We start from the raw sequence: 14,211 nt of genomic DNA, 5'->3' as shown, positions 1-14,211 counted from the left end.
AAAGGGGATGGGGTGGGGAAGAACGTATCTTTTTAAATCAACATGTCAGGAAGTACATTCTTGGTTCCACCCACTTCAGCCCAATGTCTTACACATTGTGTACTTTTTCACTGACTATTTATGTTCAGATTAATGACACCAAAAGTGTTTCAAGAGCTTCAATCTTCAAAAAAATATTCAATATTAGTCATGAAAATCTACTTGCTAAATGATGAAGCATTTTTAAAACTTTCAAATTAAAAACAGCTTTTTTAAATATCTTGGTGAGCAAAAATTTTAATTAAGCAAAAGCTCATTCTTGCAGCATTTTTATTGATTGTTGCATTACTTTATAAGTGATTTGAGAATTATCCATTTTTTGGCATAATCCATGTGTCTCTTCCCCTTCATTTAAGTAATCAAAATTTGTCTGCATCTGAAAATGAACTCATATGATAAATGGGTTCAGCACATAAATGGGTTCTGTATTCAGGAATTTTGTACTCAAGTTGCAGAGAGAAAAAACTTTCAAATGCTGTTTTCCAGTAATGAATTCCAAATTCGACATAATTTCCTTCAGAGCCTATTTTGTAAAAATGTGATTGTCCCACTCAGTCTTTGAAGAATCTCCATAAAAACTCAAATAACATTGTTTAACCCAAATTCATTAGCATACTAAATGTCAGCCTTAAATGAAAAGCAGGATGAGGATTGATTGAGATCTTAAATGATCAATAATAGAAAATAATAAACTATGGTTATCAAAATAGCTACCACTCAGTAATCCTAACTATTATGCTTTTAATATGTGTCACTGCTGTGCTTTATAATATATATTATCAAACAATGGGCCTCATTTCATATACCATATACAATCATTAGACATGTCAATTTATAAGCACAGCTTGGGTACACCATTAGAGAAAAGAGAATATACTGAAACCCTCAATTAACTAAACTTTTGCTGTACTCTATTTTTATGAGAGAAGCCAATCACAAGAAAACTCACGGAGCGAACATTTTAAAATCCATTAAATCCTAGGGTTTCATGCATATTAAGGCCAAATGCTTACATCAGTGGTTCCTAATCATTTTTTTAAGCAATAGAAAGAGTTTTTTTTCCCAAAAAATAAAATAAAAAGAGAGAAATTATTACAGTTAAGGGGAGGCATGTGGGGCAAGCAGGAAGGAGTTAGTTTCAGAGCTCTGCCCACTTCTACCCTATTTATCAATCAGATAAGGCTGGGATACGTTGTATCAAAAAATCCCAAAATCTCAGTGGGTTAAAATAGCAAAGGTTTATGTCTTACCTACCTAGGCTGCAGAGGCTCCATCTTGACACTTGCTGCTATTATTACCATAGGAGGAGAGGTGGGAAGTAGATACACAAGCTTGTCAATTAAAGGCTTCCACCCAGAGAAACTCTCATCTCTTCCATTTCTATTTCCTTGACCAAAGGAAGTACATAGTCAAAGCTAATCTTAAATTGGTAGAAAGTATAGTCTTTCCAGGGGAAAAGTTAGTGGTGGACAGGGATCATGCCTGACATATGCCAACCAGGAGTGTCAAAACTACAGCACAGCTCAAAGCCACTGCCCTCCATGGCTTCACTTAGTGTTATTCAGACAAGGCCTTGCAAGATGCAAATTGATCAAGAATAAAATTATTTTTATTTCATACCATAGATATATTAAGAAAGTTAAATGCACTAATGTATTAAAGAAAGATCTTAACAACAAGAAAGATTTTCAGAATATCCCTTCACTCAGCTGGAAAATTCAATTAACCAGAACACAATTTCTCAAATATATCATGGAACTTGCATTTATCTTTTTACTTTTTAAATGAGGTTCAGTAATACTTAACATAAAACAACCTTCAAAAATTACAAGAGAACTGATACTTCCTCATTTCCTCTTTTCTACTCTGTCAAACTTGTTACAGGCCAAAAACCAGAAGCAAGCGAAAATAGATTAAAGAGCATCAGTGAAAACAGCTTCAATGGCCATCTATGTTATATAATAGTTAATGTCACCCTTGAGTGACTATTGATTTAATATTGTGTATGAAACAGGTTATCAGCTTATAAAGCATGATTAGCCTTACTGACTCTCATCTCTCTCCTATCATACAGTAGACATAAGATTAGAGTCAAGAAGAATGATCAAAGAACTCCCAAAAGCAGCAGCAAAAAAAAAGTGACAACCAGCTGAAAAAGACACGTGGTAACCTTTCAACACCTTCATTCATGAGAGATGAATAGTCTGCACTTAGTAATTCACCCTCTATGTATTATAGGACAACCTAACAATTAATGTTGATAATGGTGACTTTAAGTCATGAATAAAATATCAAAACTATAATGATCTTGGGTGTATCACTTAGCCTCATTAGTGTTTAGTTTTATTATCTAAAAATAAGGGAGTAGGAATAATTGATTCCTGGTTACTTTGTGATTCTGTGAGGCTTTAAACAATTGATCATCACTAACAAATATGAACTAGTGACCTAAAGGGGAAAAAAAAGAAATTGAAATAGGGTAAGGAATTAGGCAGGAAGAAAAGTAAATGAAGTAAGCTGCCAAATGCTTATACGATTAAATAGGCTAAATACAGTTCATTTGTCATAAGGATTTTGGTTACCAATTAAAAGAAATCCAGCACAAACCACCTAAAACAATAAAGAAATGTATTAGTTTTCATCCCTAGAAAGTTCAGGAGTAATGTGGGTTCGAAGTTTGGTTCGAGCCAGTAGCACAAAAATGTCCACAAGGAAACCTAACCTCTCTCTGTCTCTATGCTCTGCCTTCCATAACGTCTACCTCATCCTAAAGCTACTCCCCTCATGGTTGCATTATGACTGCCAACAAATCTCAGGGCTACATGCCACTTTGTCCACATCCAACATGAAAGAAAGGGCATCTCTAGCTCAGCCTTCCAAAAAAGTCCTGAGATTCATTACAATTGGTCCAGGCTGAGTCTCATGTTTGTTCTTCAACATTGCAGCCAGGTTGTAGAGTGTTAATTGTCCAAGTGAATGAGGACCCACATTAGAAACTCACAAAGGGATGACCTTCCCCAGATGCACACAAGCCACAAAGGAAAGGATAGATACCCCCAAAAAGTAGGATTACTGGCAAGGAGAGGAAAAGGATGGTTGGCAGATAAAAAGCAAATGTCTACTATACATAGAAGAAAGCAAGCTAGGAATGGAGCAATTTAACAAGCTGTTTTAATTTATTGGGAAAATATTCAAATGCTTAAATTTAGCAAAACACTGTTGTAGAAACTAGTAGGGTGATACAAAAGTAGTAATACATAGCCTCTGCCCTCCAAGTAACTTACAATCTAAAAGAGGAGAGCAGACATGATGGTTAATATAAGGTGAGAGATAGAGAATATCTTTAAAAGCTCAAAGTTACAAAAAAAAAAAAAAGCCTAATAAAGCACATCACAGAGTGTTTAGAGTATCAGACGGAAAACAATTTACACTTCCCAGAAAACAAATAAAATTTCCAAAAAGTAAAAAGAAGCACAGATTATGTCTAGCTATTAAAATTCAACAGGATTGTCACCGAGGTTAAAAACTTGTCAGCTTACTTTGGTCCTCAGAAAGACACTAAAATAGGTATTAAACAATTTTCAAAATCCAGAGCAAAGAACTTAAGAATCAGACCCCTTCCCCCCAAGTGTCATGGTCTTGCACATCAGTCACTGGAGTCCTAGACACTGAGGCTTTGGGCATGTGGAGGACTTAAAGGTAAATCCAGCAAACATTTCTGAACACTTACTATGGCACAGGCAGTGAAGAATAGTCCAGTGGCCAGGAGATACATGTAAACAGATCATTTCTATGGAATGTTTTAAAGCAAATTTTGAAGTAGCTGGACTGTGGCTAATAAAATCCTGGCTCCCACCACCCCCATTTCCACCCTGAGCAAACATCCAACTGCAGTTGTCTTCTTAACTAAGGAAACAGTCCATCTATACCATACTTCTAACTCCCCACCTTCCCAAAATTTCATCTAAACGACCAACAGAATACCAAACTAGGGGAAATTCTACGTAATTGCTAGAAACTAGAGAACAGCAATATCCACATGACAGAAACAGTGGGGAATTTCTGCTAGATATTGTGCAGACAAAACCAGATTGGAGCAAGGGCCAATCCAACCCACAACTCCTTGTGTGAGAAGGAATTGTTGGCTGTGAGTGTAAGTGGACAGGGGTCCATGAGAATTCCTAAATCTGAAAAGCATAGTCCACCTTTCATAAGGACACACAGAGAAAAATCACAGAATGCTCATAACAACATGACAGTTCAAAAGAAGGGCATCATGCTAAGAAATCAAAACAACGTTTTCCAATGAACTGAGAAAACTAAAAGAAAAATTTACAAATCTGTAATTTCTATTCTTAATAATCAAAGAGACATTGCATTCAAGAAAGTAAAACAGGCAGCAATTAGGAGAGGGTTTCTGGAGATTTCAAGAAATGAAAACCAAATGAAAAAAAAAAAGAGAGAGAGATTAACGGATCAAAAAGATAAGAGGCAAGGAAGATAGACCCTAGAAGAAACAAAAATCAAGAAATACTAGAACTTTTCGAAGCTAAAGAAAGACCAAGTATTCACATTAAAACGATTTATCAAGTAGCAGGTATAATTTGTTAAAAGATGCTGTATTACTTTGCTATGGCAATCATGACAAAACACCACAGCCTGGGTGGCTTAAACAACAGAAATTCATTGCTCATAGTTCTGGAGGCTAAAAGTCCAAGATCAAGGTATCTGCAGGTTTGGTTTTGTCTGAGACCTGTCTCCTCAGCTTGCGGGCTTCTTGCTGTGTCCTCGTGTGGCCTTGCCTCTGTGCATTCACATACCCTTGCTGTCTCCTTGTGTATCCAAATTTGTTCTTTTTATGAGACACCAGTCAAATTGGATTAAGGTCCACCCTCACAGCCTCATTTTAACTTAATGCCATCTTTAAAGGCCCTATCTCTAAATATAGCCATATTCTGAGGTACTATGATTTCAACATATGAATTGGGGGAGGAGGGACACAATTCAGGTCCTAACAGATACCAAAACCAAGATGTTTTGTGGTCATTTCTTTAGATTTAAGTATTTTTTTAATGACGTTATCAGAGCTGAGAAAAATAAAGTAACGACTAATAAAATCAAGCTAATGTAGGTTTTCATCTATATTGTTAAGTACCAGAAGTTTTCACTGAGAAAAAGTCTGCAGAGTTTTGTGGGGGAAAAGATCTTATCTAAAGAATCAATGTACAACCAGGATAACAGAAAGACATTCTCAAGACACAAAAGTGCAGAATGTGTAATATCCATTTACTCCTTCCAAAAATAATTACTTGGTGAATTATAGTGGTATTAAAAAAATTCTAATCAGCCATTTAAATATAGAATTATATCTAAATAATTATAGGTAGCAGTGTCTTAACATGTAATGTATTTTTTTAAATAAGTCTTTAAAATAGACATGATATAAAAATAAAAATGTAAAATAAAAATCTGGATCTAACATACCAGATCGTATCAAGAAAACCTGGAAGAGGGGCGAGAAGGGGGAAATAAAAGAATACTGAGAGAAAATACTGAGAGAAAAACTGATTTAAATATATTATAATTAATGACATATGCATTAATTACATTGAATAAAAATAAGATAAAAACTTTTTAAATTATTGACAGTAGCAAAGAAAAATATCCCATATGTGAAAAAAAAAAAAACTCTTAAAGGAAGTGCAAAAACCCAAAAAGTATAAAATAAAATTACAGTGAACCGAATCTATCACTTGTGGTAATAAATATGAATGGATTAAGCTTCTTTATTAAGACCCGATAAAAAATCCAATAAGGATTTCTTCTTTCTGCTTTTCTTTAGTTTCCAAATTGACTTCAATAGAGGTTTTAATTCTAATTTAATGTTTAAAATGATATATAAAATAATAAATGATTTATAAAATAATAAATATGATTATAAAATATGAAAAAAAACAAGGCAATGAAGTCTGACATACACGAAGATTGTATAATTGCCCATTGTTGCCATGTCAACTAGATGCTGCTGGGTACTACACTGCACAAAGCTCATACTGCCCCTTCCAAGGCAAACTGCCCCATCCACAATCACTCTAAAAGATCAGACTCTGTCACCCCTACCTCCTCAGCACCCCAGCCAGAGTGGATAGACAGGTTACCCAAGGTCAACCAATCTATGGGCTTACTTATGGCCTGATGAGAAAAGATGAGCTAGAGCAATTAGATTCCCTCTCTGGGAATTGGTGGAGCTGGAAATATGGGAAAAGGAAGTCAGTTAGCAGTGAGAGCCAGAGTCACAGGGCTCCTAATAGCTCCCTAGGTATCTGTGACAAATTCTCCCTTTTCCAGGGGCAACTTGAGCAGCTCTCTGTTCCAGTAGCCAAAAGAGCTGGATCAAAATATGATTGTAAAGTGGCAGATTCCATTAATTAAGTGATCTGCTCCACATCAAATTTAAAAATTAACTGAAGTGACCGAGTTGATTCATTTTGAACCCATTGTGAGGATGTGAAGTTTACTCCATACTGCACACTTATTAGAGTTCTGCTTCATAAGAAACAGCAAGGAACTTTGCGTTAAAATTGTTTAGATAGAGTGACTGAAACAATTAACAAGCTGACTAGTGTTTTCACATCTATCTGACTGAACATGCACATTCCTCTCTCCATTGATAAAATCTACACTGTCACTTTTATTTAGGCAAACACTTTTCAGGACTCTGCCTGTTGCAAATTTCTCATCTTTTCTGGGTTGAAGGGATGATAATACATTGTTTTTAATTCTTTACAATAAAAACTTTGTCTTATGTTTCATAGTGACTGAGCATTTTAAAAATGGTAATGTCTAGTTACTGTTTTTTAGAATCAGCAATCATCATGTTTCTTATTGCCCATAGATATAATCATTAAAAATAAATAAGTAAAAGTGCCTGACGTCTATGTTTGCTTTCTTTCTTTCTCTCTCTCTCTTTTCCTCTCTCTCTCTCTCTCTCTCTCTCTCTCTCTCTCTCTCTCTCTCTCTCTCTCTCTCTCATGCGTATTTTCATGCCATAGCAAAAGAATGTGGTTTTATATTCAGATGCTTTTGGTAGAAAAATAATTTTCTGAGAAGAAAACAGATTCTCCTACTGGATGAAAATACAGCCACCATATGACTTTTTATGTAGTTTTATTATTAAATATTCCCTCCCTCTGACTTAGCTGCTCAGAAGTTGGTATAACTTTTTCAGTATTGATAATTGAGTGTTTTCATTCTATCATTCAACCTTTTGGTAAAAATTTTATCTTCTAATCTATTGTGTCTTTTTGTGCTCTATTAAATTAACCTAGAATATTCTTCCACCACCAACTCTTTGAAAGCAGGAACTCCAAGATACCTAATAGTGTCTTTTACATATGTGAAATAAATTAAATTAAATTAAAATGACTTAATATTGCTTGAGATTTTTTAAATGTGGAAAGTAGTATATAATATGTAGGGTGCAAAAACAAGTAACTAAAATATTTAATATGTGGGTAAACACTAGACACATGAAATAGTAAAAATATTAATAAATGCAGTCAAAAATATAATTTAACTTATTACATGGATTTGGAGACATTAAATGTTAAATCACATCTCTTGAAATGTAACTTCACAGAGTAAAATCCTAATGTAAACACAGTCATTCTTTGGGTTTTGTTTTTCCACCTCAGCCATGTGTTGGGGTCTGATCTCATGGGTTGGCCTGGCTAGCCAAGAAAAAATGAGATAGAAACTGATGCAGAGAAATAGCTTGACAATGAGGTCTGCTACGTTAGGAAAAAAAAAAAATCTGAAATGGAATTGTGACAACTATCAGCTCCTGGGGACATAGAAAATTAGTTTGCTCAAAATTCCAAAAGGCATGCTCGAGTAAGGCAGTTTCAATCAATGCAAAGGAAGGGAGATGGACGCTCACTAACCTGCCAGGTCCAGTCCTTTCTTTATGCCTCTGAACATGTCTGAAGCACATTAAGAAAATATTTATGTGCTGCTCACCTTGAATGCAAAGGCACACACCACATCTCCCACACAGTCCATGCAGGACCTTTCATTTTCAAGTTTACAAAGAATAAAATAAAATTAGAGCTTGTCACCTTTAGAGGGAAGGAAAACAGACTCAAATTAGGCAGCAACCTGAATCACTCAATCATCAATAGAGAGTAACCAGAAAAAGGAGTGTGTGGTAGCCTGTTCTTAGGCACAGCCAGTGATGAAGTTTTTTGTACACAGTGTAAGTGACTTCTAATTGCTCTCAGAAACTGAAACTCTGAAATCATAAAGTCCAATAGACTTTGTTCACATCGCAGCTTGTAGTAGTCACACTTTAGTGAACTGCATTCCTGGCTCTCCCCTACCCCTAGGTACTGTAAAACCTTATCTATTCAGATTTTATGAACTAAGAATTTTGGACATTTTAGAAAGTAATTTGGGCTGAAGCTTATCTTACCTATGAAGAAAATATTTCTAAGATATTAGTGTTGTATATAAAATTGCATCAAATGAGTAAATTTCATGGCACAGGCAAGACCAAGATGGCCTTTAAGGTCCCCCTCAGTTTGACTTAATCTCAAAGACAGGCTCTTCCCAGTTATAGGCCCTGAACACCCCCTTTTCCTAGAGCATTTATTTTAGAAAAGCTGTAATTGTACATTATTTCTCTGTCCCTTTAAGATATAAACCTTCTACAACCCAGAGATGTCTTTCTCAAGGACTGAAGAGTCATCCCTTTGAAATGTAATCACCAAAAAAGATAGCACCCCTGTATTCCAGTTTCTGTGGGAGGGTAGGAGCCAAACTTCCAGAAGTGACAATTAACAAACACAGACAGCCTAATCGCAATGACCTACCTCCTCCCCAGCATCCTTCAGTACTTTGGATGAGCTCATCCCAGTGTTTAAAAATCCTTCCACCTATTGTTTCGGCAGACTTAATCTCAATCTCTTTTTCCTGTTGCAACAGAGTCTCTCTCTCTCTCTCTACTATCACAATAGTTTTGAATAAAGTTTTCCTTAACTGGTCCAGTGCACTTTGAAAAACAATCACTGAATATACCATCAACCACTATCCTCTTCTTCCATGTTTTATTGAGGGCAGCAATACTCCCAGCCAGAAGATTACTTGCTCCAGCTCTCTCTGCAACTGAATGTGGCCATCCTTGTTCCAGCAGCCATCTTAACTGGAAGTTCTGTGCTCAGGATGGCTGAGGAGAGTGGATGCCTAAGTCTGGGAGCCTAGTAACCTTGCGGAACTATCATTAAAGTCTAAACTGGTCATTCCCTCCTGCCTTTGGAGAGAGAAATGCACTTCTCTGCTTAAGACACTGTAGTTTGAGGGAGACAGGCAGAGGAACTCAAGCTATTTGATAGGATAAACTTTTCTGGGTTCCTCCAAAACCTGAAAAACATCTATTTTACATATATCTTAGAACCTGAAGGGATATTAAAGAAGATCTAATCCTTACTGTCTATTTTACAGATGAGAAAACTGAGGAGACCCAAAGATTGCAATCGAGCTAACCAAAATCTTTTATAGAGGCCAATAAGTGAAATACAATAAGTGAAATACAAATTATTACTTTTCCCCAGTGCCCAGCCTGGCACTGACATGTGGCAGATACTCCATATGTGTTTAGTGCGTAAAAGAGTATGTAAACAAATTATTATAATTCAGTGTAGTATTTATTACATTAGACAAATAAATAAACTGATGCGGAAGTATAGAGGCATGTGCCACTAATCACTCTACCTATAGTCACATGTACACCACCTTTAAACTTCAAAACTCAAGTTTAGAGACATGTTTCTTTTTAATTCCTTAAGTCAACCTTTTTACTAGCAACTGTCCTTCATATTAGTGGTTTTTATATTATTGCAGTCAGATACTTTGTTCAACACACAGAGTCTGGCTAAAATATTCAGCAGACCCAATTCTCTATAAGAACAGAGCTATTGAGTTCCAGACATCCTTCCTCCTGAGGATCTGTTGCTCAAGGTCTGTGTAAAGTTATGACAGTGGAATCAAAATATTAAATCTCTCTGTTGGGTTAGTTCTCCTGTTGCGTGTAAATCCACACCAAATATGCCAAACCAAAGTGTAAATTCTTTCATATGCCAGAATTTTAAACTCATTATTAATTGTATGTTTAAATTTGCAAATATTTGAAGTCAAAAGCATGGATGCCAACTTTTTACTAAGGCGTAAGTTATATCAAACTGGAAGCCTGTTTTTTTTGTCATAGCCTCTTCTCTATGACAGGGTCATGTAAGGGGTGTTAATATGCAAGAGACACTACAGGGGAGCTTCCTTTGGTCTCTGTGACTTCACGTTTGTGGAATTGTTTCCTCATCTATACGGTAATGTCTAACCAGACAGAATTTCAAGTCCTGTCAACTCTGATAGTCTATGACATTGTCATTTAATTTCTACACTGTGTAGTATGGGAATTGCTTGCTTCTCCCTCACAGGACATAGAGAAAAGAAAGTTCTGCTCTAATTCCAGAAAGAAGGTACAGGAATGAACCCTTGGGTTCCCACTTTCCATCCATTCACTCACTCACTCATTCACTCCTTCCAATAGGAACAGGAACAATTTATCTGACAGGGGAGGCAAGGAGCATCTGAAATTCACAGGACCTTGTTTACCAAGGGTTAAGGTCACAGCATCAAAACTCACATTAGCCACAGATCTTATTATTTTGCTGTCTTGGTTCATGTGCCCTCATGCTGGGTGTTCTCTGCCCCTCTGCCTCTTGTCCCAAACAGTATCTTTCTTCTACCAGGACAGCCAATAATCCCTAGCTTCTCTGCTCAAGACTGATAGGCAAATTTCAACTAGGGTATGAGATAAGAGGCCAAGCCACCATCATGTAACTTAGCTTCCCTTGTATAAAGTTGATACTATACTTTAATCCATATTTGATAACTGGCATCCATTATTGGTTAATGACACCACATGCAATAATTGTCCCAGAATAAGGGCTTAAGCTGGTACTTTCTGCACATTCCAGAAAGTCAGGACATGACTCTGTCATAGAAAGAGGATATGACTAACTTCTGGAGAATTATAGCTGGGCCTTGAAGTCTGGGCAATAAAGGGAACAAGGAAGAAATTGGCACATGGTAAATAAGGAGAAGTTGAACCAATCTGAGTGTAATCCATTGCAAAGTTGAACCAATGTGAGTGTAATCCATTGCATGATGATATCTGTATCATTTTCCAACTTAGCCCCAAGAGAATTTACAGCAAGATTTACCAAAATAATAAATTTTAAGAGTAAGGTTAATGAATATCTTCTATCAGAATAAAGTTAATGAGTAACTTCTATCATCAGGGAATCTGTAAGGAATAGCCAAACTATTTGATTCCTTAAGACAATAAGTAGATAAAGGAGTTTGCAACAGTCAGAAGGGAAGCCTTCTCTCCTCTCCCACTCAGCAGTGATGGGAGAGGATCAGCGGTCAGCCACGTCTTGAAGCAAGGACAGGAGCAGAAGCCATAGCTAAGAGGGGCGGATCAAATATGGAGTGAGGAAGGCAGGAGAATGGAAACTGGCAATAATCATGGCTCAGAGGAGACTGGGTGCTACTGAGGAGCCCCAGAGGAGACAACAGGGATAGAATCCCTAAATGTGACTGGAGTGCCAGTAAACTTTTCACAGCTCAGGAAGGAATTCCAGAGGATTGTTTGTCATGACGTACATTCTTAAACTGGCACTGTTTAATAGTAATAGGCTACAAGCCACATAGGTGGATTTTATAGTAGCCACATCAGAAAAATGAGAATAAACAAGTGAAATTATATTTCATAATATATTTTAGTTAACTCAACATATTAAAATATTACTATTTCAACATTTAATCAATATTGAAAATTAAGTTATTTTTTATTCTTTTTTTTTTTTAATACTGTCTTTGAAACCTGGTCTATATTTTATACTTACAACACAGCTCCATTCAAACTAAGCCACATTCCATGTGTTCAGTAGCCACATGTGGCTAGTGGCCATGACATTAGATAATACAGTCTTAAATAATAGCCAATTGTCTGGTTAGTGTGGGAAACATGGACTGGGGTGTGTGTGTGTGTGCGCGCGCGCCCGCATATGTGTATCAATAAAACATCTCCTAACAGCAGCAACAGATGTAAACTTTGAACTCTAAAGATATTACTACTGAACCAAATTGTGGATGATGTTATCTTGCAAAGTAGGTAATGTTCTTAATCTAGAGCCACCATTTACCCACATATTGTAGGTTTCATCCTAGGGTCAAAAAAAAAATCTTTTGTTTCAAAATATCTCAAATCTGGCTCCACAAAGCTGCATTTTAAAATCCCCAGATCTTAGGCATTCGAGATTAGCCTCTCCTGAGCAAATCTCCCCCTCCTATTGCAATTCTAGGTTCATGTGAATAAGTTGGCCACAATGTTGCCTCTGCTCCAAAGAGCAAATCATTGCAACTAAACTGTCATCCCTTGTCTCAGTGGGTATCCAACAAAGGTCGATCCTGTAAATTGCCAAGGAAAATTTATCTTCTCTACCCGTGAAATCATTTTCACATTTACACTAGTAAAAGATTAGCCAACAATGAAAAGATTTTGTCACAGAAATCTGCATCAACAAATCAGTCTCCTGCCCTTCCTTTTCCATATTTCCTTTGCATTTGTAAAACCTAAGACACAACTGATGATTTAAATATATATATAAATATATACATCCTTTTATTCCTATGAAAATGTGCTCTAGAGAGAATAAGATGAGTTGCCTAGTATCAGAAAAGATAATCTTGTTTAAAACTTAGGTCTTCTGTCTCTCACAGAGGCAGCTGATAAATTAAAACAGAGGAATTAAAAGATATATAAGTTAATGCAGCCTGAAGGCAACTTCAACTTTAATGTCAACAAATCATAACATTTTTAAAAGCTTTTTCCTGCTTATTTTACATTAAAAAAAATGAATACCTAGTATAGCAAAAGCATTCCCTTACAAAAACATATACAGCATAAAACAAGCAGACCTTTTTTTATTTTCCTACACTAATGAATCAAATTCTAAACTACAGCAATTAGCAATCATTGAATGATCAATACCCAAGATTGATTTGGTTGGGCACTTGTGAAACTAGGTTTTGACAGTAGGAGTTAATGCTATGTGCTAGTAAGAAATCACAAAGAAAGAGAACTTTGGGTAAATAATGAATCAATGGTTTTATCATGTCGTCAACTGCGCTCACCTTGCAATTTAGTCTTAGAAGCTCACGATTACTGAGCATGACTCAACTACAGTGACCTGACTTTTTGAAATCCTACAAGAAACGTCATCATTTAATTCACAAAATCTTAACCATAACCTCACGTTCTCATGCCTGTGATCATTCAGACACATTCAGTCTCCAAAGATAGACTCTATTTATCTGCCTCTTCATGACTGGCCCAATTTACCTTTAAGACCTGAGGCTAATTTCTCCCAATAGTGGATGTCAGTAAATGGTTAAACTTTCTTGCATTAACGTTGTCATCCTTTTGAAGTGGATCTCACCAATTAATTGTTAGGCCTTGTGGCCCCAAATTTGCAGAAACTCTCTTAACAAAGTCTCCCCAGTAGCAAACCTGCAGCCCCCTTTTGGAAATCGAGTTATAATGTATAAAATTGTATTATTTTTATTTGAAAAGTGAGGAGAAAATATTTGAGGGCTGAGCTTCATTAATATAACATAAAGAGGGGTTTAAGTTTCCAAGAAGAAGGTCAGTGCAATTTTAACTACTGTTTTACATGTCAATAAATGTTGTAAGCTGAATTTTTAGTGGCACATTTTTTAAGAAATCTACACTATGTGACTATTCAGTTACTCGATTAATTTTACATTGTGTAATACTTTTTAAAGTATATCCCTTATCTCCATCACTGAAAATAAATAGATAAAATTTGCCTACCCCAATAGTCATTTTCTTCTGGCCAGTTCCTCCATTATGGTCACTGCCTCTGCTGCCATCATCACTCTTCTACACCACACACTGAGGAAAAAGAAAAGATCAAAATAATGTCTAGCGAACCACAATCCATGACCTCTCCAGACCAACTGAGAAAATCCACCCAGAGCACAAATCTTCAGGGCACCTATAACTCTGACTTAACAGAGTAGCACTTGAAT

Source organism: Pteropus medius, unplaced genomic scaffold, assembly GCF_902729225.1.
Source record: "Pteropus medius unplaced genomic scaffold, Ma_sr-lr_union100, whole genome shotgun sequence".
Lineage (NCBI taxonomy): Eukaryota > Metazoa > Chordata > Mammalia > Chiroptera > Pteropodidae > Pteropus > Pteropus medius.
Note: the sequence above shows the minus strand (reverse complement) of the source record.